This window comes from Pinus tabuliformis, chromosome 5_1 (genome assembly GCF_031772625.1).
Source record: "Pinus tabuliformis cultivar Carrire ecotype Pingquan chromosome 5_1, CPIR1, whole genome shotgun sequence".
NCBI classification, from domain to species: Eukaryota; Viridiplantae; Streptophyta; class Pinopsida; order Pinales; family Pinaceae; genus Pinus; species Pinus tabuliformis.
The window spans coordinates 255,189,035-255,207,621 of NC_142305.1; positions in this window are offsets into that span (position 1 = coordinate 255,189,035).

An 18,587-nucleotide genomic window follows, 5' to 3' on the forward strand; every position below is an offset into this window, starting at 1 on the left:
CTCCTCTAAGATCTCGACACTAAATTCGTTCATACATAGCAATTTATCTTTGACTAGACATAATAGACTGTTTAATAATATATGTACATTTTGTATGTTTTTTCCGTTAATTCAAATCATTATGTGGTTGATATCATTATGTATGTTTTTGGGTTGATTCAAATCTTATTTTCGATGATTTTTTTGGGTTTTACGTTTTTATTTTTCTAAGCGACATTCAATTTTGGATGATATCATGGTTTTGAAAAAAAATATATGTTTGGATAATAGCTTAATTTTGGATTTACATGATTTTTTTTTTTCACTAAATGGTTAAAGGTGACCTAAATGGAAAATAATAAATTTGGGAAAAATTTATAATTTTATTTAGGGAAGGGAAAATTTTAGTTTGAAAAATTGGAAATAAAAATGTTTTTATGTTAGAAAGAAACTTGTTATTGAAATGAAAGTATTGCACACTCCCAAATAAAATTAGAATGTCTTTCAAAGAAGAAATAAAAAACAAAAATTTTTGTTCGCTTGGGGTAGCTCAAGTGGCGATGGCTATGGAATGAAGTCTCACCGAACCAGAGATGTTGGGTTCGAATCTTGTACTACCTTCCTCCGTTGGGGGGTGAATAATGGACATGTAAAATTGACCATGAGAGAGTCCTACCAAGCTTAACCAAAAAAAAAATAACAAAAACTTTTAATTCAATTGAAATGAAACTAAATAAAATTTTTGAAAGTATCAAAACATAAAAATAATTCAAAAATATCAAAAGTATTGAAAGTCTTGAGGAGTTTAAATATACCAAAATGTATATGGGTGGAAATAAAATCATATAAAACTGCATTTATCTGCACTGAAAACTTTTGAGGATTTTTTGGTGTTGTTGAAGCCTCAATAATGATTTTGTCCTATATGCAAGCAAAACTTTGATTTATATCTTATACCATCTCTACATTCTATAGAGACAATTTTGTATTATTGCTTTAAGAAGGGGTTTCATTATAGACAAATGACTCTAATTGATTTAAATGCATTTATTCTTGCATATCTTGTATTCAATTAAAAGAAAGCATTAAAAAAGTTAAGGACCACTTGGTTTAGGGATAAATGTTTTTATATATAGAGATGTGAAATTTATATAAATATAAATAATTTTATTAAAAACCAACATAGATTCATTTTAATTTTGGATCTACCAAGTGCTAAGAGGAATCAAACCTGTTAAAAGTGTAAACATTTCCTTGAGTTTTGCACTCAAAAAAAGGTTTGAATCTTGAGAGATTTGATATGTTGTAACATCCTTGGTGAATATTCCATGTAATAAAAGTTAATAAAGGAAAAAATAATAACCACGGTTGATGCGACACTTATTCCAAGTTGAATGTTTGGAAAGAAATCCTAGTGTGGGTGTTCATCAGTTTATTATGGGTAAGGAAATTAGCAAAGGCCATGGCTAAGGCTTTAGAAAGGCAAAATGGCATTTTTGGCACATTTATTTATGAAAATAACGGAAATTAGGAGAAAAGGGAGGTGAAAATTCACAGGTTGCATGTGAGGAGGAAAATGAAGGAAAATAATGGAAAATGAAGAAAATAGAGACCTCATTAATAAAAAGGCTTATGAGGATCAATTGGTAACCTTTTGTCAGTTCAATTTTGGAGCTCTCTCATTATTCTCTATCTCTCTCTCACTCTTCAACACTTAGAGTTTTCTTGGAGTATTGTGGCATTGGATCAAGAAAGGCAAAGAAGGCAAGAAGAAGCAAAGATCAAGCTGGGAAAGGCAGGATCAAGCAGCTACAACAAGATTCTTTATAGGTATCGATTTGCAGGTGTATTTTCCTTTCTAGATTTGGCATGCATGGTATTGCATGTGGTTCTTTGTTGTTCTGGCATGGTTTTTGGTAGGTGATAGTTTTTTCATCCTAGCCTTGCCATTTCCGGATAGCCATGGTGTGATGGGGTTTTCGTGTTTTTGTTGAGCTAGATTGTTGGATGGATTCGAAACTAAGTGAGGTGGATCTCCAAATGATAGAGCACATGGCCTAATGGTCCCTAAACCAGATTGTGGATCATGGTAAAACCACTAGCCTAGTGACCCTTGAGCTAGACTATAGGTTGCGGTAAATCTAGGATTGTGTTGCCTCCGTGGGCCTAGGAATCTTTGTTGGTGAATGAAATGATATACGGTAAAGCCAAGAAGTGGTTTTCTCTCTGCTAGGCCTAGTAATCTGAGTTTGGGATATGCAGTAAATCCTGGAGAGTGAGTCTCGGTTTAGGGCGTAGTGATCCTGGTTTGGATTGTGGTAAATGCTGAGAGACTAGGAGATAGGAAAATTCCTCACGGTGTAGGTGGAGAAATCTGGTGGCATCCATGCTTGTTTTGGCCTAGTGATCAGGTGGAGATCATGGTAAATCATGTTATGACATGTTTATTGTGTTGGCCTAGTGATCCGGGATGGATTATGGTAAAGCTTGGTTTCTATTGATGAGGGTGAGGTGGTTTAGCCTCGGTATGCCCTAGTTGGTTCTTTTGGTTTGAGTCCCACATTCATGCTTGGAATATGGCACGAGGGTGAATGGATGAAGAGAGATTTCGCTTAGCCATTCTATGATTAGGTGGAATGTGGAAGTCCAATCTCGAGTTTGGATTTTGCATCATTAATGAAAGGTTATTTCTCCTTGTATTTCTATGAGTATTATATTGATTTATATGTGGATCATATGGTTGTGATTTCATTGGTATTTCTACTGCTATTATGCTGGTTATATATGTGTTTTATGAGAATGGCTATGTATGGCTCTCATCATGTTTTTACTTGTAAATGAATGGATAATGTATCTATGACCTAATAGATGATAATGCAGCAAATGATATGAGGGAACAATGGTTCTTAGAAATTCTCAGGTAAGTATGAGATCACTATGCTTAAATCTGTTGTTTACACCCATAGGTTACATATTTGTGATATGTTTGACGAAATGTCTGTCGTGGCTAGTAGGGGTCTGGTTAAGAGCTTGTTCAACTATTTTATTTTGCATCATTGTTTCCATTTTATTTTATTGTTTTGAAGATGTCATTCAATTATGGGCAGTGACCTGGGATCTGGGCCTGAAAAAGTGGCTTAAATACTGGGGACGCTGGCATAGAACTAGATAAAATAGTCCCTAGGTGCTGACATGACTATAACATGAGAGCATCCAGAGCCTCCTCGACACTAACAGGCCTATAGTTTAAGATCTTCTAAAGGTCAAGTGGTCAGAAACTTCACTGGGATCTAGGGGCTATGTTCCTGAAGTGTTGGGATGGTTCTTAGGGGTCTTGTAGATGATGTGGAAGGTTTGTATGTTGTGTTTTCGTGGATTCCATTTCCTTAAGGTCAAATAGGAGGTTGAACCCAATCGTAGTAGCCTCTCGTCGCATGTTTACCTCGGTTGGATGGTTACTTGATTAGATGTGGGAGGAAGGTGTTACAGAGTGGTATCATAGCATGGTTCACCCCTCAGACTGGATTTGTTGTGTGTTGATCATGCATGCATGTTAGTTGCATGTGTGTCTCTTACACTTGCATTTCATGTGCTTGTTTCATTTGAATAGTGTTGATCATGGTTGTAGTGATGTCACCATGTGGAAGTTGATGTTGTTATTGTGGAATGCATCGTCGTGACTGTATGACTGGTTACATGTTGCTATATGTCACTTACATATATCATTTTGTATGTTTGGTTACATTCTCGTATGTTTGGTTGCATTATTGTATGCTTGCTTACATGTATAATTCTTGTAGGTTTGGTTACAAGTATTGTTCATTTATGCTTGATGACACGTGTTTATGCATGTGTGTGGTTGGTTACACATTTATTATGCATGTTAATGTTTGCATGTGGTCAAGTGTACCGTGATGTGATGGTCATTGTCATGCATGAGGTCATGGCATGCGTTGTTGATAAGGTCATGCATTGATGACTGGACCCTAGCTAGAATGATGGTTGCATGGTTATATACTTATGGGTTATGTTTCTATATGTTGTCATGATTATGTTATACATGTATCACAACTGATTTGGTGATATTGCAGATGAGGTATCCTCCCTAAGCTATGCTAAGGTAAGTTGATTTATTGTGATTTGGTTTAGCTGACATAATATGCCTTGGAGGAAAGAGATCTAATGGCTATCAAGATGGTAGACTACAAATAATCTCCCTATGAGTCAGATGAGTAGCGTGGTGTTGGGAACTCTTCTGATTTGGCAGATACATTAAGAAGCTTGAAGGAAGGAATAAGGAGTTGTAAGGCAGACAATGACAGAATCATACAGGAACAATAGAAACAAGCAGAGGTTAATGATATACTTCTTCAGAGTTTATCATAATTTCAACGACAAGGGCCACTTCAGATCATCCATGGATAGGAGGATAGAAATAATGGGGCATATGGTAGAAGGTCTCCTAGTGGTTGCATTTTAGATAGAGATGACACTATTTGAGATGGCAGGTTGTTGGATACTCTAGATAACAGAGGTGATGGACACACATTCTATTCTAGTTCTGGTTCAGATAGACATCAGGATTGTCATCGTTATCATCCTTACAGGAGGAGTGATAGGGGATACTTTCCAGATGAGTTTAAGAAAGCGAAGCCACCTAATTTTGATGGAGATATGAAGAAGCCAGAAGATGCAAAGGCTTGGATACTTGGGATGAACAAATTCTTTGAGTTGCATAAATACATAGTGTTGTAGCAGCTAAAACCACCCTCCAAAATTTTTCCTTTGCTTCATTTTGAAGCCTTCCTCCTCAAGATCATCATAGCTATCCTACACTGATCAGGTACTTGCATTTATTAGAGTTCATGTATCATTTCACAACTTGTGTTCACTTCAATTGTATTTTCGGTCAACCACAAGCACACCCAACACTTGGTTTACATTCGGTCAACTGACTGTCGGGCAAGACTGCACAAATTTGGAGAGCAGCTTGTCTTCCCCTCCCAAAATGCGCAGAGCAGCCCAATAGCTGCCTTGTACTCAAAAATTGCACAGAGCAGGCAATGCAACCTTGCTCTGGAAATTTCCTAGAGTAGGCCAACTAACACTGCTAAGGAAAATTACACAGTTTTAGCCACTATACTTCCATCTAGAATTGCGTAGAAATTGGTCCAACTGCACTGCCATAGAGAATTGCGCAAAGAAACGCAAGCCAGATGCACTGTCCTCCAGAATTGCATAGTACTGGCCAGTTGCACTACTCTCTGGAAATGCACAAAGCAGCCCAGCATCACTTCTCTGGAAATTGTGTGGATCTGTCCAGTCAACCAAGGCCCCTTAGTCTAGAAACAATGCAGAAGCTTTCCCTCACTAACTATCCATCGCATGTTTTGACAGGTTGTCCTGCTCCCTCCATAACTGCGCAACCCTTCCTTGCATGTTGGGCATCTTTTCCAAAAAATCAAAAAGAAAAAAATAAAAAACATCCCTAGATTTTAGGGATCTATTTTTAGCACTAGGAGTTACATGAAAAACAATTTTTAGAAACTTCCATCAAGTGTCGCTTTTTCCTAGATTTGTGGCATGCGTGTTGTAAACCCTAATTCCACCAAATATATTTAAACGACACCCCAGAGATCATTCTTCACATTCGATCTTGGAGCTATGGCATTCCTGAGGCATCTAGGAACCTTCAGCATAGTCGGCACAACTTTTTTGGGTAAGTTTTGCTTTTCATGCATTTTGTTGCTTTTTAGTTTTCGTCTTGTATGAGTGATGTTTCCTTGGTTTTATTGAATCACCACTAGTGTTTCAATGTATTTTAGCTTGTAGGAGTGTTGTTTCAAGTTTTTCATTACCTTTCTTTAGCGTCACATGCATAACACTGTTTTTTCACTCAAAGTCGCCATTTTGACGACTCGTTTCATGAGCTTCTTGGCTTGTTGTTTGATTGATTTATTCACTCGCTTGATTCACATGCATGTTTATTTCACTTATATTTGCGCCATCTTTACACATGCATTCAATCCTTAGTGATTTTCAGTCACCCATCGGCAAGTCTTAGCTGCCTTGGCTTGGACCTTGCCTTGCCCGACTTGCACTACGCATTTTTGCGATGGGAGGCTCTATATTGCTCCCAGGAATTATGTAGGAATTTCCTCCCACTAGTGTCCCATGCTGTACTATGCACATTTTTGGGAGACAGTGCCCCAGTTGGCCCCGGGGATTGCACAATGCACTTTCCCGGGCAGCAGTCATGCTGACTGAAACTACACATTGTGTAGTTCCAGTCCTCAAAAGGCCAAGTTGGACTATGCTTCGCACAGTTTCAATAGACAGTCAGCTCACTGGTACCCTAGACTATACTCTACGCAGTTCCAGCTGTCAGTCTCCCAGCCTCTCCGAGACAAAACTGTGCAATTTTCCCAAGCAATCAACCAAGTGTGTTGCATATCAGTCCTCAAGTTGCTTTTAGTTTTCAACTGACATTTTATTGCCATGAGTGTTGCTCTATCTTTAGGTATCACAAGTGTTTATCAGTCTCTCTGTAGTATAAGTACAATGGCTTCCAAGAGAGCAGGATCAAAAGACATAGTCGAAAGCAATACTGGGGACATGGTTGAACAAGGGTCAATGAGCTTGCCCGTGTACATAGACACACACCAGTTCATCGAGAAGGATATCAAGATCACATGGAAAGACATCAAAGCCATATTTTCAGGCAGCTTTGAGGAGAATCTGGAGGATAGACATGTCTATGTGAATATCCATAAGTCAAGGACTATACAAGGTTGCATGCAGGTTTCCCATATTCCCTTGTGCATATGTGATCCACTGGATTGTCTCACACACTAATCCCGAGACAATGATACTGAGTAGTTTCAGTGGTGCAAGGATTACTTCCTTTAGGACGAATTATTATCAGGAAATATATCATTTTCCATTCCTAGTGAGCAGGATGGATGCACCGTTCTACACTCCCAATGATATCACGAACATAAGAGATATCTTGAAGCATTGGGTAAAGGGGCCAACAAAGTTTAGGATGACACCCAACTAGATATACAAGACAAAGACACTTTGGAAGGCATATCAGTTCTTGACCATCTTCACATGCTTCTTGTATGGCCAAGGGAGTACAGGGACCTTCCCGCATAGTTGGGTTGCTTTGTTGGATTAGTTGGAAAGTGAAGGAAAACCATTCAATTGGTTCGACATGTTGGATCTCCAGTTGAAAGTGAACCTATCTAATGCTCAGAGTCTGCCCAAGGACTAGCAAGAAAAGTTTTTTATGTCTGCATACTTGCTCGATGCAATCTGTGCCTGTCAATAGTTTCCTGGCATGGGTTGGGCATGGACACCTTCAGAAAGTTATGTGAACATATTGCAAGTTGCTCTCAGATTGCAGCTACTGAGGAGTCATGACTAGAATATGTGACCATTTTATTGCCCCTCTATACACGATGATCTTTGAACAAGATCCACCCTGCATGTCCTAGGCAGTAAGGGAGGCGTTGCTAAAAATTAAAGATTGGTACGCCTCACCTGAGGGAACCTTCATCAAGATGTACAACGCGAAGAAATATTCGCATGTGTTGATGAGGTTCTCCATAGGCAAGTTGGTCATGTAGGAGTTTGCATACCACATCTCGACAGGGTTGTTAACTAGATTGCACAAGAGGAAGAAGGCACCATGGCCCACGCTTCTTGTGTGAATTGCGTTGTACACGATCGAGAGTTTGAAAGAAGAAGATGCCGAAGTAGAGGACTTCAAGAATTTTAGGTTCGACACTAGGAGTTTCAACCCGTAATACCCACATGGTTTATGCAGGGACCACTATGCGAGAGTGTACTATCCTTGGATCCATGACACATGTCATTGGCCAGAGGAAGACCCATGGATATAATTTTATGACTCCAAGAGGATCAATGAACGAGCCAACATTGTAGTGGAGTGGCTAGTAGCACTTAAGGCACCAGCATCACAGGGAGCAACAACCACAACAAGTAGAAAACTTGTGCAAGATAAAGGAAAAAGGAATATGTCGAAGGCATAGAGACGCCGCAAAGATACAAGTTTAAGGAATACCCACTTGTGGAAAAGGTATCTTTGGAGATAGAGGTGAAGAGGTGATAGCGCGACATGAGCATAGCGCAAAGAAAGAGAGAAACGAAAAGGTTGGAAGATACTAAGAGGATGTTGCAGGAAGTCCAGCATAAGCTTAGGGAAGAACAATATCTATGCATAAGAGATAAGGAAGTGCATGATGTGCATGAACAAGAATAGGAGAAGGAACAGGAGGAAGTGCAAGGCGTATATACAACGCAAACTACACCAATACAGGTTGAAGACTCTGAACCAACAACAGATGAGGAACAAGGTGAGCAGTCGCAGGAACATACAATTTCTCTACAAGACGAACAGATAGTAGAACAAATGGACATGGAGGTGGAGCAACCAGAACAAGATCAAGATACCAACCTCATGCTAAAAGGAACTGAGGTCACTCCACAGGCTTCAAGAGCTCCAACAACAGAGCAAGTCCCGAGTGAACAAGGGGATACCATTCTCCTTGGGGACCATCCAAGAACAAAGATGTATAACATAGCCTTTGATGAGTCGTAACACAGAGTTGTATAAGCACGTAGGGCTCACACCCTGGATGAGCATGTATCACTTGCACACTTGGAGGAACGGGTGATTGTGTCATATGTATGGAGACATCTAGCTGCCTTGGCTAATGATACAAAGGCTTATGCCGAAGACACGAGCTTGAGTGTTAGGTTCTTGATAGCAGAAAATGAGTGCATGGATAAGGAGTTGCAAGCAACCAAGTAGAGAGAGGAACAATTAACAAGATCCACTAGAGCAGAGATGAAGATGACCATACTTGCTGAAGTATCGGCTCTTGAGATAGTCATGCAGAGATTGTATGATAGGTTTGTCACTGTGCACAAGGTAGTTGCCCATCTATATGGTCATCAGCAGCGCTACACCAAGATAGCACAAACACTCGCGGACATATATGCCGTAGTTGATCATGTACACACATGGACAATGAGGTACAAGGGAGCCTCACTTCACTTGCACAAGATGATGAAGCCATAGGTGGAGTTGGATAAAGCACGCATCCAGAGTCAGATCTAGAACTGTGAGGAACTGCCATCGCTCATCACTAGTATTGAGGCTTTGTATGCACGGTTGTATAGGATTTTGGATTTTGTGGTAAGAAAGTATCGCACCCTATTGATTAGTACACTCACTGAGGCCAAAGAGAAGAATCAAGTTAGACTAGACGTGTACTTCTATCAGTTGATGCTCATGGCCACCAGCACAGATTTGCAAGTAAGTGCAGATAACATACGAATGTACATCGCCGGTCCGAACTTGCTCAAGACTAAGCTGTGCATGTTACAGGATGAGTTGGACCAAGGTTCCAAATTAGTATACTGAGAAGCAATGGAGGCAAGAGCTCGTTTCCAGAAGGACTTCATCAAAGAGTAAACAGAAACCATTGCACACTATCAAGCATGGCATGAGTTCATCACCAAGGATCATAGGGAGAAGGATGATAAGTTGGTCTTTCCACAGCTGTCCGAGTCTTAGTGTTGTCTTGTGTGGCTGACTCAAGTCAATTTTGTCCCACATGGGTATATGTGGAAAATGTATCACTTTTTGTAAACAGGTTGTAAAGTGAAAATTCCAAGTGTCATTAGTGGAATAAAAACAATCATGTGTAATGTAAAGAGTCATGAGGGTAGTCCAAGAGTCACAAAGGGGAATGTCAAGGGTCACCCCACCCTTTGTTATAAATAGAACCTCATAACTCATAGAACAAGACTTTTGGGAGACAATCTTTTGCTAGGAATTGTTTAGAGAGGGCTTGGAGAGTATTGTAACGAGCCTTGGCTTCTCCACAGTGTAGAGCGAGCACATATTTTTAGAGGAGTAGGGAGTGTTGACTGTAACGTTCCACTATTGGGGCTAGTGGCTGTCATGGTTGTATGTATGGATAGAACCTTCACTTTATATAATATAATAGATCCAACACGTTTCATGCATATGTTGTTATTGTAGTTCGAATATTCTGGTTACTTTAACAATATATGTAGTTTTACTTACGCATTGATGTATGGAATATTCCATATGTGATTGTATGAATCTTATTTAAGTGTGTTGTTGGTCTAACCCATCACTTTGGACTGTTGACTATTCTGCTTTCCAACTTGTGATGTCATTCAACTCGTGTATTCCTTTCAGGATGTGTACTATTACAGGCTTCTAAGGGATACACTTATTTTCCCCTTCCATGTGTTAGAACCTCCCCATGAATCTCTTTTGACTTGCTACAAGGTCACACAATTGCTTTCGAAAAGGATATCTTGTTCACCTCTGCGCGCTATTGCAATCAAGGAATAGCTTTAATACCCACTGCTGGGACTCCTACTCCAAACGGTCTGAGGTATAGTTGGGACTTCCTACCAGGGAGATCTCCTAACATGTTGGTGGCTCTAGCACTGTCAACATTTCTAGCGCTAGAAGGTAGGCCAGATGACAAGCTGAGCCCTAAAAATCTGTTTTGAATCTTCACATATCTATCATGTCTTATGTTACTCTTTATCCTTTGAGATTCTTGTCTTATGGAGATGACTTTGAAATTTCGTAGGAGTTCTGGAATATCTTGTCACATAACACATATGCAAGTGAAGGCGTAGAAACTTGGGATATGCATAGTCTTTCCTTTTCCAATCTATGTGAAAACATCGAATCCCATGAGGATTATGTGATTTGCACACTATTCACATTCACGCTTCATGAGAATCCATTGCAATGGCTTAACACATTACCCGAAAAATCTATTCAATAATTTGGTCACCTTGTTTTAGAGTTATGTCATGCTTTCCATAACTTTGACCGTCAAGCACTTAATAAAAAAATTCTCTGATTACAGAAAGCTCCTGATGAATCTGTGGCGCAATTCTGGTATCTCTTTCGTAATCTCGCATTTCAATTCCCAGAGGATGAAATTGATTGGGAATTTCTCAATGAAAGATTTCAGTATCTTCTTCATGTATCTGAGAATCCACATATCTTAGAATCATTCAAACCAACCCTAGCATACCTCGGTGTTAGAGCTGCTGAATCCAAGACGGACACGGTTGCTGTCACAAGTGACTGTCTGTCCTCATCTCATCAAATAGCTCTGTCCCCACAGGGTGAGGTGGGAGTAGGTGGCATCTAGCTGTTGAACTTTCACATCCTCCCCCCTCACCTGCTCTTGATATCTACATAGATCTGGCTGACAAGACTGTTGATTGTCACGTGGTTTTATTTCCTCAATCTCCGTCCCCACGTTTTGTTGATCCTTCGGATTGTACTGTGTTGTGTTTTCCCATTTCAGACTCCACACTTATTATTCACGAGGATGAAGTTGTCGACGGAGTTGGTGTTGAAGGTGAAGGATGACCTCCTTTTGTCTGCACCTCATCCGCTTTTTCGTAACATCTTTGGTGATTCTGCCATTGTTGATTTTCCGTGTGAGAATACATTCTAGGATGCATATAATTTTGATCATTCACATGATACACTAGATGTCAGTATGTCATTGAATAGTGGAGAGGACAAATCTGTGTTTGCAAATTCACTCAATATTTCATCTGTCATTTTTGAAAATGCAGAGGGTGAACATTCTTGCTTCTCATCAGCCCCTCTGTACGATTCATCAGATCATGAGGATGCTGATGAACACATCAAATTTTATGATCATGGTTATCATGATCTCTTTTCTCCTTCATTCGATCACGATGTTGATTCATTCATTGTCGATCTTTCAAAGCTACCTGTCTTTGATGATCTACCTATTGATGAAGTGGAAACCCCACAAGCTTTCGATGCACTTCAACATGAGCTGATGGTTATGTTAGGTCCTCACTGTCTTAAGGTCGATTCCCCTCCAGATTAGGTATTTTTTGAAACACCCAAGGCTCCTCATCACTCACCTATTTACATTGAAGATCAATCTAGTTCACATAATTCACATCCTCCACCTTAATCACATGATCCCATCGCTCATGCATTGGAGGAATCATACACAACGAGAACTCTTGCTAATCGCAATTTATCTTTCTTTCTCATGTTTTCTCATTTGTCATGATCAAAAGAGTGTACATGTTTGTCATCTGCATGCAGTGTGAAGCATGACCATGATACGTTCGCAAAATGCTTGTCTTGTGCCTTTATTCTTTTCTTTTTTGTGAATATTTTTAAACTTGGAGCGTGTTGGTATTCACTGTTATATATTTCATGTTTACTGGTTTACACGTTTATCATTCTTGTAAACCATGCCTTCACCAACATGGGTCATCTAATGTGCCGATGGATGCATTAGAAATATCACTTCACATGAGCCAGCCCATGCACTGTTTAGCTTAGGAGTAGGATTAGTGTTTTATTTCTTGTTTTGCTTGGTTTTCATGATTTTTTTTTTTGTTTGCATTGCTTGTTTACTTACTTTGTTTTCTTGCTTTTCTTTCATTTACTTCTATCCTTTTCTTTCTGTTGGTTTGCTTGTTTTTCACCCATAAGTGTAGTTTCGCATTAGACCGTGTGTGGCTCTCGAGACAAGCAAGGTAAAGTACAAGAGGACTTGTACAATTATCAATAGTTGGTTATCTATTGTCCTCTCTCTTATGAAAGAGCTTGTTTTCTTCAGTCGTTCATACCCTGATGGAAAATAAGTTCTGCTCAGAGTAAGTCTTAGTGAAAACACAAGTCTTGCACTTTAATTAGTACCAACTACTCTAATCGGTTCTTTTGGGTTAATCCTTGTCAACTTAGCCAAGTAGAGTAAGGAGTGGGGGAAAACCTTAACAAGTAGCATTAGAGGTATACATAAAATACTTCTCTGAATGGACAACCTCTTCTACTCTTAATAAGTCGGGATCCCTATTCCGCCTCTGAAATAAATAAGTGCTTATGCACAGCTCTTTGAAAAATGAAAAAAAATTGAAAAATGAAAAAATAAATAAGGTGAAAGAAGAGAAAGGCTTCCTGCGCAGAGAGGTGATGCAAGTAACTCCACCGGGGTACTGACTAGGCTTGCTGGCAGTGGAGCAATGCTTTTGTCCCTGCATGACTTCGTCAGGGTACTGTCTAGGCCTACTGGTAGCGGAGAAACACCAGAGATGAAACTAAGACTCTGACATCTTTATTGCTTGTGTACCAATATACCCCTCATCCCCAATCGAAACAACTGACTCGACTTGGCTTGGAATGTGTGTTGACCGATCAAGAGAATGGTAAGGGACTATATATTTAATTCAAGCCTAGTGTTGAAGCCATGGCAATCGAAGAATCAAGCAATACTTCCAGAGGAGTTAGACTCGCTTTTCATGAACAAGTTCCATACAAAGGGCTGGAGTTATACTAGTGTGTCACCAATGTTGTAGCAGCTACAAGCACCCTCCAAAATTTTTCCTTAGCTTCATTTTGGAGCCTCCCTCCTCGAGATCATCATAGATATCCTACAATGATTAGGTACTTGTGTTTATTAGAATTCATCTATCATTCCACATCTTGTGTTCACTTCACTTGTCCCGTCGGTCAACCACAAGCACACCCAACACTTGGTTCACATTCGGTCAACCGGATGTCGGGCAAGACTACACAAATATGGAAAGCAACTTGTCTTCCCCTCCAGAAATGTGCTGAGTAGCGCAACATCTTCCCTACACTCAGAAATGGTACAGAGCAGTCCAGGCAGCCTTGCTCTAGAAATTGTGGAGAGCAGGCTAGGTAGCCTTGCTCTAGAAATTGTGCAGAGCAGGCTAGCTAACACTGCTCTACAAAATTGTGCAGTTTTAGCGAGATGTACTATTGGGTTGTGTTATATTCTTTCCATGACTAGCCCACCTAGTTAACCGAGGGGCTAAAGGTGTTAGGATATTCCGACACATAGGAAATAGTTAAGTACAACTTGGTCTAGTATAGAGTTAGGTAAAGTGTGTTTCTTTACCTTGTACATTTTGTAACTTACAATCTGATGGTCACGATATGTAGTGATCTGACGGTTCATTCTCTCCTCGGTATTACTGACACTTGATCTGTGGCTTGAAACCCGATTGGTCCATGATTTCTATTTAAAAGCGCATGGAGGGTCATTTGTAGGGTAATCCGTCTATGAGAGAAGCTTATGTAAATTTTCATTCTTTTATTAATAAATTGCCTGAAGTGGCCGCGTGGGCTCAGGCCGTGGACTGTTTCCCTCTTTGAGGGTTTTAACCACGTCAAAAATACTGGTGTATTGATCTATGATCTGGTTGTGAGCGGTGTCCTTTGGTGCTCTGATACCATGTAGGAATTTATGTGGTCCACTTCCGGTTGTGTCATTCTACGGTTGCAAGTATTTCTTAACTTTCATTGATGATTTCTCCAGACGCACTTGGGCATACTTCTTAAAACTCAAGAGTGAAGTATTTAACACATTTTTGGCCTTCAAGGCCTTTGTTGAAAAACAATCTGGACATCAAATTCTTAAGCTAAGATCTGATAATGGCGGAGAATATGTTAAAAACACATTCATCAACTTTTGCACTGAGAATGGAATTCAAATGCAACATATTGTTCCATATACTCCACAACAAAATGGTGTAGCTGAAAGGAAGAATCGCACCTTAAAGGAAATGGCTAATTGTATGCTACAATCTAAAGGACTTGGTCTTAGTTTTTGGGCAGAAGCAATTAACTGTGCAAATTACATAATAAATCACACTCCTACTAAGGCTTTAAAGAATATCACTCCAGAAGAAGCATGGAGCTCAATCAAACCAGATGTAAGTCACTTTCGTGTTTTTGGAAGTGAAGCGTGGGCCCATATTCCAGATGAAAAGCATAAAGCTTTAGAACCTAAGAGTGAAAAATGTACTTTTGTTGGATATTCTGAAGATGTCAAAGGCTATAGACTTATTCCATTTAAGTCCAAAAATGTTATCATCAGAAGAGATGTAAAATTTGATGAAAATATATCGGCCTACGAGCCTAGTCCGGCGGATGTGCCACCTCTCCCTATCTCTTCTACTTTTGAAAACATTTCTTCTTCAGATGATGAAAGTGAGGATGACAATCCTCCCCCACCATCTCAGGATCCTCCTTCAGCTCCTCAGCTTCCAAAATGGGTTCGTGCTACTCGAGATGCAACAGGTGATCTTGCCGGTGATCCTACAGATCAGCGACGCACACGTTCTCAGTTTGACAGAGCCTCTTCTTTACTGGCTCAAGCTCCAGTAAATTATGATCCTGACACTTTTGCAGAAGCTTCAGGCCATCCAGATTGGGAAGCAGCTATGAATGAAGAATATCATTCATTATTGGAAAATGATACATGGGATCTTGTTCCTCTACCAAAGCGACGAAAACTTGTTAGATGCAAATGGGTTTACAGAACCAAGTATGGACCAGATGGGAAAGTTGATAAACATAAAGCTCGTCTTGTTGCTAAAGGTTTTTCACAGGTTGAAGGCATTGACTACACTAAAACCTTCTCCCCTGTTGCCAAAATGAACTCTATCTGCCTTGTTCTTTCCCTTGCTGCCTCGTTCAAATGGGAAGTCCATCGGATGGATGTTAAATCTGCCTTCTTGCATGGGGACTTGCATGAAGAAATCTACATGGAACAACCCATTGGCTTCATAAAAACAGACTCCAGCCTTGTATGTCGGCTTAAGAAATCCCTTTATGGTTTCAAGCAAGCTCCTCGAGCTTGGTATGCCAAAATGGATAGCTTTCTTTTAAAATCTGGCTTCTCTAGGTGTCATTCTGACAATACTGTCTACACCAAGAAAGTGGCCAAGTCTCTTATCATTCTTGTTCTTTATGTTGATGATCTTATCCTTACCGGTAGTGATCCCAACCTTATAAACCATGTGAAGTCCAGCCTTAAAAAGAAATTTGAAATGACAGACTTAGGACACTTACATTATTTTCTCGGTCTTCAAGTCTTGCAATCCAAGGAGGGTATTTCCCTTTCCCAGTCCAAGTATGCCTATGATATTCTACGCCATTTTCACATGGAAGACTGTAAGCCAGCCCCTTCTCCCTTCCAGTCTGGAGTCAAATTTTCAGTCACTTGTACTTCTCCTGAAGTTGATGCTACCTTATACTGTCAACTTGTAGAAAAACTTCTGTATCTAACCCATACTCGACCTGACCTTTCCTTTGCCGTTGGCCTTGTTGCTCGGTTTATGCAAAACCCACGTGAAAGTCATTGGAAAGCAGCCAAAAGAATACTTCGTTTTGTTCGAGGTACAGTTCAATTTGGGATTCATTACAGTGCCAAAGAATTTTCTCTATTGGTTGGTTTCACTGATTCCAATTGGGCTGGTGACCTTGATGACCGAAAGTCTACTGCCGGTTATGTGTTCACTCTTGGTTCAGGACCTATTACATGGGCTTGCAAGAAACAAGGTGCCATTTCTCTTTCATCAGTAGAAGCAGAGTATCGTGGTGCCGTAGAAGCTAGTAAGGAAGCCTTGTGGCTTCACCAGATCCTGTTAGAGTTTGGCTTTTAGCAGCAGCATCCGACTACACTTTGGTGTGATAATCAATGTGCCATTCAGCTATGCAAAGATCCAGTCCAACATCAGCACAGCAAACACATTGAACTGCACATGCAATTCATCAGAAAGCTCATTCATGACCATGTTCTTGAAGTGCAATATTGTTCAACAGATGATCAAGTTGCAGACATCTTTACAAAGGCTCTCACAGAGGCAAAGTTCACTAAAATTCGATTTATGGTTGGAGTTCAGGAAGTTGTAACTAAGGGGGGATAGGCTCTAGTGCCTCCTTCCTTCTCCTATTGTGTCATATTTGCAAATCCTTCAATCCTATCCCAAGTTGTTCTTAAGGGGGGATGTTAGGATATTCCGACACATAGGAAATAGTTAAGTACAACTTGGTCTAGTATAGAGTTAGGTAAAGTGTGTTTCTTTACCTTGTACATTTTGTAACTTACAATCCGACGGTCACGATATGTAGTGATCCGATGGTTCATTCTCTCCTTAGTATTACCGACACTTGATCTGTGGCTTGACACCCGATTGGTCCACGATTTCTATTTAAAGCGCATGGAGGGTCATTTGTAGGGTAATCCATCTATGAGAGAAGCTTATGTAAATTTTCATTCTTTTATTAATAAATTGCCTGAAGTGGCCGCGTGGGCTCAGGCCGTGGACTGTTTCCCTCTTTGAGGGTTTTAACCACATCAAAAATACTGGTGTATTGATCTGTGATCTGGTTGTGAGCGGTGTCCTTTGGTGTTCTGTCTGAGGAACTTGCCCTGTAAATTCCTACAAAAGGGGGGTGGCAACCCTCCCTATACGGGGGGTTTAAGGGGGGTGGTTAGCCCCCCTCTATGGGGTCCAGGGTAGCACCCTAGGGAAATTTCTTTTGGACCCCATATTAATTTGGGTGGACCTACCTATGGTTTTGTGCATGGTTTTTGCACGTGGTTTTGGACGCGATGCTTTTCGGTCCATGGTATTGGATGCTTCAGCATGTATAAATATGTATTGTAACATTGAAAGGAACATAATGAAAAATCAAGCTGGTTGTCCCTATTTTGGGTTCCAGGGGAAAATCTATGTGTATATGTGTTATGCTCTCACATTTTTTATTTCTGTTCTTAGAATTCGTATGCAGGTAATTTCTGTACGGGGTTAAAACCTACATTTGGTATTAGAGCTATTTTGGCTTCAAGGGGATGCCTTTGTTGCTGAGGGGCTTCGCTTGGGCCTGTGGTAGACCCTATTTAGTGGGAGATCTGCAGGATCGATTCTGGTGGTGAAAGAAGATGGTGAGCAGTGGAAAGATAGAGATCGAGAAATTTAATGGTCAGAGTTTTGAGTTATGGAAACTCAAGATGGAGGATCTGTTGGTGGATAAAGATCAGTGGATCATGGTAGATCCAAGTACTAAACCAACGAGAGTGTTTGATGAAGAATGGAAGAAGTGAGACCGGAAGGCTAAGAGCACAATACGATTGTGTGTCTCAAATTCATTATTGTTGAATGTATTAGGGGAAGCTACGACGAAGGCTTTGTGGGAAAAGTTAAGGACTTTGTACCAATCTAAGTCTCTGGTGAATAAACTGTTCCTATGGAAAAAGATGTATAACTTGAGGATGAAAGATGGAGACTCAGTGATAGAACATCTGAACACATTTAATACTGTGGTAAGTAAGTTATTATCTGTTGATATTAAAATTTCAGATGAATATAAGTGCATCAGTTTGTTGTGTTCTCTAAAAGATTCGTGGGATAGTGTGGTTATTGCAATAGGTAGCAATGAAACTGCCTTGCAGTTTGATGAAATAGTCTCATCCTTGTTTAAGGACTAGATGAGACGGAAAAATATGGAGAGCCAGAATGGTGATGCCTTGTATGTACGAGGATGGTCCTAGAACAGAAACAAAAATAAGCCATCGAGTGGGAGATCTAAATCTAGAGGGACATCTAAATCTCCAGGAAAACTTGTAAATGTGGTGTACTGGAAATGCGGAAGGGAAAGGCACTACAAAAGGGACTGTAAATCTAAAGCTCCTGACAAAGGA